Here is an 8709-nt window from a genome sequence, read left to right as displayed (position 1 = left end):
AAAGATGTATAAAAGATGTTAAAAAGGCCATAGAGTCAGAAGGCTTGTGTAAACAACAAGGTCTTCAGGCCTTGCCGAAAGGTCTCGAGGGAGGGAGCCATTCTCAAGTCAAGGGGAAGGGAGTTCCATAACATTGGTGCCACTACTGAGAAGGCCCTATTTCTTGCCGCTGCCCCACATACCACTTTAGGCGGCGGCACATGCAAAAAGTCCTTCTCTGATGACCCGAGAGGACAAGCCGGATTGTACGGGAGTAGGCAATCTGTAAGATAGCCTGGCCCAGAGCAGTTTAGGGCTTTAAAGGTCAAGACCAGCACCTTGAATTGGGCCCGGAAACGAATGGGCAGCCAATGTAGCCCCCGGAGAAGCGGGCTGACAGAGTCAAATCGCCTAGCTCCAGTGACCACACGGGCCGCCACATTCTGCACTAATTGCAGTATCCAAACCATCTTCAGGGGCAGCCCCACATAAAGCGCGTTACAATAATCTAACCTCTATGTCACCGTAGCATGGATCACCGTGGCCAGGTCTGCACGATCCAAGTACGGCCACAGCTGGCGCACCAGCCGAAGCTGCGCGAAGGCCCCCCTGGCCACAGCCGCCACCTGGGAGTCCAGGTGGACCCCCAAGCTGAGGACCTGCTCCTTCAGAGGGAGTGCAACCCCATTCAGAGCAAGCCGATAATCCAGCACCTCCATCGAGGATTTCCGAACCAGGAGAGCCTCTGCCTTATCCGGATTTAATTTCAGCTTGTTAGCCCCCATCCAGATCCTCACTGCTTCCAGACAGTGCTCCAGGCCCTCAACCGCCACCCTGGAGTCTGGAGGAAAGGAGAGATAGAGCTGGGTGTCATCAGCATATTGATGACACCCCGCTCCAAACCCCTGGATGACCTCTCCCAGCGGTTTCATGTAGATATTAAATAGCATGGGGGACAGAATTGAACCCTGCGGCACCCCGCACTTCAAGGGCCAGGGTGTCGAACAGGCATCCCCCAGCACCACCATTGGGACGGACCCTCCAAGTAGGCGCAAAACGGTGCCTCCAACTCCCAACTCGGCCAATCGGCCAGAAGGATACCATGGTCGATGGTTTCGAAAGCCGCCGAGAGGTCCAGCAGGACCAACAGGGACGCACTCCCCCTGTCCAGTCCCCGGCGTAGGTCATCCACCAAGGCGACCAAGGCAGTTTCCGTCCCAAAGCCCGGCCTGAAACCAGATTGAAAAGGGTCCAGATAATCCGCTTCATCCAAGGCCCTCTGGAGTTGGACCGCCACCACCCGCTCGATTACCTTGCCCAGAAACGGGATGTTGGAGACTGGCTGGTAGTTATTCAGCACAGTAGAATCCAGGGAGGGCTTCTTCAGGAGGGGGCGAACCACCGCCCGCTTCAAAGCGAGCGGCAATGTCCCCTCCACCAAGGAAGAGTTGACCACCCTCCCCGTCCACTCAGCCAGTCCACCCCGGGCTGCTCTTATCAGCCAAGCCAGGCAAAGATCAAACAGGCAGGCAGACAGCCTCACACTCAAAAGGAGTCTGTCCACATCCTCAGGCTGCACAAGCTGAAAAGAATCCCACAACACTGGACAAGCAGTTGCCAAGGGGACATCGTCAGACATTGTCAATGTGGCATCCAAGGCAAAAGTACTGTTGCCTTGTACACTACCTGAGGCCCTTTCCATTCCATAAAGGTACCCGGGAAATACAGGCAGGGAGGATGCAGGCAAAACTCTGAAGGAACAACTGTCACTGAAGTGGAGCCACAGATGATGCATATGCTTTGCATGCAGAAAATCTCTGGTTAGTCTCTGGCATTTCCCAGTTAGGGCATGAAAAACCCATGTCTAAAATCTTGAGGGGTCACTACCACTCAGTGTAGAGACACTAGTGACCTAGATTAGGGTTAGGATTGGTTTGCACTGACCTGGATTAGGATTGCTGATTAGGAATCAGCACCAATTTCCAAGTGAGGACTGAAAGCAACCCTGGCGGTTTTAACAGGGCCTTTTTTTCTGTTGGGTGCTTGCCTCCATTTCAGTCCAAAAATGGCTGTAGCTCAGTGGAAGAGCATCCATGCAGAAGGTCTCAGGCTGAATCGCTGGCATCTTATAGAAGAGGAAGGGGCAAATTCCTGGCTGAAATTCTGGAAAGCTGCTGTCAGGCAGTTTTGACAATACTGAACTTGATGAACCAAGGATCTGTTCTGAACAATGACGATAGAAACATAACAGCCTGAAAGAAATGGGATGTTCAAGGCCCCAGAATTTAAAAAAGGGTCATAAACTTAGTCCAGCACATCATCATTAGAACACACCCACCTTTTACTTTAACTAAACAGCTAAATCCTAACACGGGGCTTTGGCAGTGGTTCTTGCTATCAGCTGTTGTAGCCCCCACTGCAGTGGTGCAAAAGCCACTCACATGGGATGGAGCCACTGGAGGAAATGTCCAGCAGTGTCACAGAATAACCAAGACACTTGTTGACCCAGGTAAGGTGGCAGTTGGGGTAGGCTGTGGTGGTTCAGGGGAGGGCAGGGGCTGGGAAGCAGGCTAGAACATGATGGAAAAAGTGCATGCCGGATCCTATCCTCAATTTTATAAGAACATAAGAACAGCCCCACTGGATCAGGCCATAGGCCCATCTAGTCCAGCTTCCTGTATCTCACAGCGGCCCACCAAATGCCCCAGGGAGCACACCAGATAACAACAGACCTGCATCCTGGTGCCCTCCCTTGCATTGGCATTCTGACATAGCCCATTTCTAAAATCAGGAAGTCGCACATACCCAATACGGCTTATAATTTGATTTAGTTATTTGATTTTTCTCTGTAAACCGCTTTGTGAACTTTTAGTTGAAAAGCGGTATATAAATACTGTTAATAATAATTAATAACCTATAATGGATTTTTCCTCCAGAAACTTGTCCAATCCCCTTTTAAAGGCATCCAGGCCAGATGCCGTCACCACATCCTGTGGCAAGGAGTTCCACAGACTGACCACATGCTAAGTAAAGAAATATTTTCTTTTGTCTGTCCTAACTCTCCCAACACTCAGTTTTAGTGGCTGTCCCCTGGTTCTGGTGATATGTGAGAGTGTAAACAGCATCTCTCTATCCTTCCCATGCATAATTTTGTATGTCTCAATCAGGCCCCCCTCAGGCGTCTCTTTTCTAGGCTGGAGAGGCCCAAACTCCGTAGCCTTTCCTCATAAGGAAGGTGCCCCAGCCCAGTATTCATCTTAGTCGCTCTCTTTTGCACCTTTTCCATTTCCACTATGTCCTTTTTGAGATGTGGCGACCAGAACTGGACACAATACTCCAGGTGTGGCCTTACACCTGGTTTCTAGATTGCTCCCTTCCTGTTCTCAGGCATATACCCATTTCATAGCTGGTGTAGGTCCATGGAGACCCACAGGCATTCAGAAGGTCTACCAAATGTAAGTTTTTTACTTCATTGGCCTTCTGGTCCATTCCCCCCCCCCCCCCACACACACACACACAAGCATGAAGTACATGCTCCATTGATATGGATGCTTGTTATAGTATGGCAGGGGAGAGTTGGGCTGTAAATCCTGCCCTTGTGGACAGCAACTGTTACCCTGCAGATGCCCAATCTCGTCTGATCTTGGAAGCTAAGCAGGGTCAGGCCTGGTTAGTACTTGGATGGGAGACTGCCTGGGAATACTGGGTGCTGTAGGCTTATACCATAGTCTTTCGAGACTGAAGGTTGCCAACCCCCTGGAAGGCTGTGGAGAAGCACCAAAAGATGCCCAGGTAGCAGCTTTAGGGGAGAACCCCCAATGTTGTGACCAAACAAACTGGCAACTATCAACATTGGCTTAACTCCCTTCCCCCACATTTTCTGTGATCTTTGAAGGTTTGTAAAGGTAAAACATGAACATAAAAATATATCCCATAAATGCACCCCCTCTGTGCCTGTCATAGAAAAGCAAGCAAACAAAAAGAGCCATGTTCATTTGAAAAAAGCTATTAATGTTGTGTCATATTTTAATTATTTATGAGTTGTGCAGTGCAATTCCATCGTTTGAGCTCAAAAATCATTAACCTGTGTAATAGAGAAAATGTCAACAGAAATCTACATGAGCGAAGTGCAAACATGTCCAACTTCTTAGAAAATCACTAATTCTTTTCAATAAGATTTTAGGGTATGGCAACAAGGCAAGTTAGATGGGAGTTCATGTGTAGCATTTGTAATCTGTTTGCTGAGCAGATTAATACACTCCATAGATTGGGATCCTCATAAGTAAGTCACTTGACTTGTAGCAAGGTACAGAACATCCTGTTGAGTTCTTATTAACTGCATCAATAGGGAGGGCCATTCATTTTACTGCAGTAGCAGGGAGCAACTGCCACACAGTTTCTTCCCAAGCTGCAAAACCCACCTCCGCAAAACAATAATTTAACGGTTCTCAAACTGTGGGTTGTGACCCAATTTTGGGTGGGTTGCATAATGCTGTGTGATCCTCCAATGGAAACATGGGCTTTAAACCTGCCGCACGAGCCCCTGCTTGGTGGTCTTCAGCTTCATCGCATTGTGTTCTCAAGAAAACATGCTCATCAGCAAGAACATAATGTGACAAGGGCCAGAGTAGGCTAAAGACCACCGAGCAGAGGCTCATGTGGTTGGTTTAAAGCCCATGTTTCCATTGGTGTAGAACAGTGGTTCCCAAATGTTTTAGCACTGGGATCCACTTTTTAAAATGATGCTCTATTGCGACCCATCTAGCTTTATGAGATGAAAAAAGTTTCACTTTACTAGTGGCTAAAGCCTCTGTTTTTATCCTTTTTACTATGGGGGGGGCCTCCTTCTGGAGCGTTTGTTGAGCTCCGCATTCATTGGTTTGGGACTATTGTTGTCTCCTGCTTTCCCCTTTGCAGTGGACCGAGGCACAGTTGCTTACTCATGAGCAAACACACAAGTTTGGCTCAGTTTGGCTTTTCATAGGGCTCAATACATTTTTCTAATCAACTATCAGTTTGTCACTGTGTCATTTCATGACCCACCAAAAATCAGCTCATGACCCACTGATGCGTCTTGACCCACTGGCATAGAACTTGCAATTTGAATGAATGGAAACTGAGGCTACAAAAAAATAGCTGACTGATATATGGAACTAGAATTGTGAACGGAGGGGCTGCAACTATACAATTTGTTCTCTGGGGACCTGCTGCCTGTTATAGGGGTGGCTGTTCCCCTCCATATATGATCTGCTTGTGTATTTGCAAATAAGGAAAATTACAGAGGCACAACTTGCACATCTATTTTTAGCCCAGGAGAAAAAGCAGCTTTCCAGCATCATAAACTCTGAGGATTCTATTGCTCATAAAGTCCATAAACTCTTGAATCTTCTTTGCATTTGGCAAAAGTAGGTAGTAGGCTCCAGAACTCTACCAAATTTGGTGTGTTTTTGTTGTTTTTTTAAAGAAATGAGGGTGTTCCAGCCATTTATAATTGTACCTGGTCTTTTGATTTTGTCTTTGCTCCCTAACCTTTTTTTTTTCTTTCTCAAAAATTCAGTTCCCCCCCCCCCCCAGGCATATTTCCTTGTAATTTTAAAGAAAATCCATCATGTAGGAATTCCTTTTATATTAGCTTGTGATTCTCTGTCATTTCTAGTAGGTTAGAATAATGTCAGTCTTGCTTATTGGTGGTTTCAGGGAGCGTTTTTGCCCTCAAGAAACATGGCTGCCTCCAATCTTCCTGAAATTTCATACCTATAAGCTAGAGATCAGAAATCCACCTCCTCCCAAATGTGTCCCAATCCACATATCCAAATTTGTTCCAATCCACAAAAAACTGAGCAATATAAAGCCCTTTCTACCTTGGCCACATTCTCATTCATTCCCAAAAAAATACCCCCCCCCCCCAATTCGCTGAGAAATGAATAAGTTACATACATTTTAAACTCATCCAGGAGAAGCCGTCACCACTGATTATTTGTCAGGGAAAAGGAGGTGGGGTAAAAAAAAGGTCAGGAAGTTTGCCAGAGGGAAAGTGGAAGGTTATCCCTTTGATCTTGGTAGGTTTACTTCTAAGTAAATATGAAATGAATAAAATGGCAGAGAGCAATTGAAACCTTCTAAGGAAATGTGTTTTTTTTCTTTCTCTTTAGCTCCCAATTTCAAATGGGGGGTGGTGGTGATCAATTTATACTGGGGAGAGGATGAGCAGCTAGAACAATGGTGCCCAACCTGGGTGTCATGATCCCCCCGCCAAGGTATGGAATTTGAAAAATCCTCCCCCCTTAAGGGGGATGGCAACTGACAGAGACCCAGAGTCATTGCTGACTACAGGGAGGTACAGGGAGGTAAGAAAGGTTTTTTACAGGGCTTCTTACCTCTCTGTAGTCAGGGGTGGCAGTGGCAGGGAGTACCTGGAAGTGATAGGTGCTGTTGCCTATGGGTCCTCTGTGGGTTCCCAGCCTGATCTTAAAGGGATAGGAGGCTGGGAATCATTGATTTAGAAAGCAGTCGTGTTGTTTCAGATTGCTGCATGGCATGACAAGCACAGGAAAAGAATGAAGATTAATTCAAATTGGGAGGGCTGGAGAGGGGCAAAACTCTTTAATGAATCTACCAAAAATGTCTTGCAAAGGAAGTAAAAGTCATCACTATGTCCTGAAATCGGTTGCAGATCAGAAAATAAGGAAATAGGGCACTCTGAATGTGTAAGTTTTAGAATATTATTTCCCCTTTCTCATTTGAAATGGTTTTTAAATTATTCCTTGCAGTGTTTTCTCTCTAATACATTATCTCATGCTGAAGCCTCCTGCTTTTCATCCTGTTAGAAGTAACAAGCATTGGGTGAAAATCTGAGACAGTTTGGTAGACTAATTATAACATGCCATTTCAAATCTTTGAAATGATCGTTTGCTTGAAGGCGGATATTCACACTATGGGGAAAAAAATAGATTCCACAGTATTACAACACCAACTCATCATTTTTACATCACTTTTTAAATAAGGCACCATTAACATTGTGTTAAGTTCAGCATCAGCAGCAGGTTTGGGATTCAAGCTTCCCCCAAATCAAGCTGTTTGAACCCAAAAGGTTCCGTAAGGACACCAACTGGTTTAAAATTTCCCATAGTTTTAGAAGCCCTGCCTCAATTTTGTACCTTTGTGTGTGTAGGATCATGAATGGGACTTAACCGCTGTGATCAGTTTGCAGAAGGCTGAAAAACATGGTGGCCTTGTGCTCCTTGTGAATTAGTTGAATGGTCATGGCATCCTCAGACAGGGGGCCAATTCACCTCAATAAACCAGCTTGTCAAAGAACAGTATATATAGTCACAGTCTCTATGTGCAGATTTATGGCTTCTCCGCACAGGCGAGGACTCTGCCTATGCAGGGCTGTCACAAATGTACCATGAAGCATATTGCAACAGTGTAGGACTGAGCAGTGCCAGTAGGAAGGCCTATGCCTTGCCACCCCTGCTGGTGCAGAGCCCATCATGCACTGGAGAAGGTAAGCTTTGCACTGAACAGCTGAGGGGTGAGGGAAGGGCAGGGGGAGGGCAAGGAGGAGGTGCAGCAGGGCAGTGAGGGGTGGGGGGTTGAAGGACTGTGTCCCAGGAGCAGTAGGATTGATGGCACTGATGTGCACCATATTCTATCTCCCTTCCTGGGCCAGATCCTGGGCAGACATGGATCCACTCAGACTTGTGCCAGCGATTTAGCAGACACAGGTTCAAGTAGACCTACTGTTGAGGCTGGGGCTTTCCCTGGGGCAAGGAGACAAATGTCTCCTTACCTCAGGGAGACCTCCAGACTGCAAAATTCCCTTGCAGGATACAGCATTATGCCACACTAGCCCTGCTGCATTGGCATGGGGGAATTTCAATGCAATTGGGCTGTCAAGTCAGTTGGCTTGGTTTTCCTCTCTATCTGTCTTTGACCCAGATAGATCAGGTCTGTGTTATTTTGCCAAGGACAAAACAAGAATATTTTTAGGTGTTTTATTTTTTAGATCAGTAACGTGAGGCCAGGCTACCTGGAGAAGAACAAAAGTGTGCTGATTCTTCATGGAAATGCAGCCCTGCCATTTCTCTGCAACTCTATGTGCTGCCAAATCATTTCTGACAATTTAGGATTCATACAAAATGTAGGCTGCTAACACTTGACAGAGCCTCAAGCTGGAGCGTAGGGACTATTTAACTCAAGAAGAAATGGCCCCAATAGCAAGACATCCGATTCTTCATGGATTCACGGAAACATCTGTCTGCAGATTGTCGCTCGAATCCCTCGAAGACACAAGCCTAGCAAGTGACATGGGCCATTTCATTCCAGCAGGATGATCTGAGAAGGGCTAAATAGGCAAGGGAGAGCAGACATTCTGGGCAAAGTATCCGAGGCAGAAATGGTTTAGGGTGATGCATCTTGGAAACAAATTGGATAAGGAGACAACCTGCTCTTGAAAGAAAAGCTGTAACTTAGGTGAAGTAGGTTGGTGTGCCTGATCAGGAGACGAGAACCGATAGCATTAAAAAGAGCAAAGCAAATAGGAAATTAGGAACACTGTGGATAACAAACCAGTATTACATTACTATTAACCCATGAGTTCATTAAGATTGCAATCTTGGACATAGTAGGAAGTAAGTTCCACTGAAGCCTGGAATGAGGTCATTGCTCCATGGTAGAGCACATACTTTGCATGCAGAGGGTTCCAGATTCAATCTGTGGCTTATGCAG

General features: G+C 46.4%; 1 pseudogene; it reads left to right on the top strand.

The window, feature by feature from the left end:
* The first annotated feature begins 3577 nt into the window (after positions 1–3577).
* On the top strand, positions 3578–3697 carry LOC136656617 (5S ribosomal RNA; annotated as a pseudogene).
* Positions 3698–8709: the final 5012 nt, after the last annotated feature.

The sequence above is a fragment of the Tiliqua scincoides genome, chromosome 6, assembly GCF_035046505.1.
Source record: "Tiliqua scincoides isolate rTilSci1 chromosome 6, rTilSci1.hap2, whole genome shotgun sequence".
Taxonomy (NCBI): domain Eukaryota; kingdom Metazoa; phylum Chordata; class Lepidosauria; order Squamata; family Scincidae; genus Tiliqua; species Tiliqua scincoides.
Note: the sequence above shows the minus strand (reverse complement) of the source record. Positions and strands in the feature narration are given on the sequence as shown.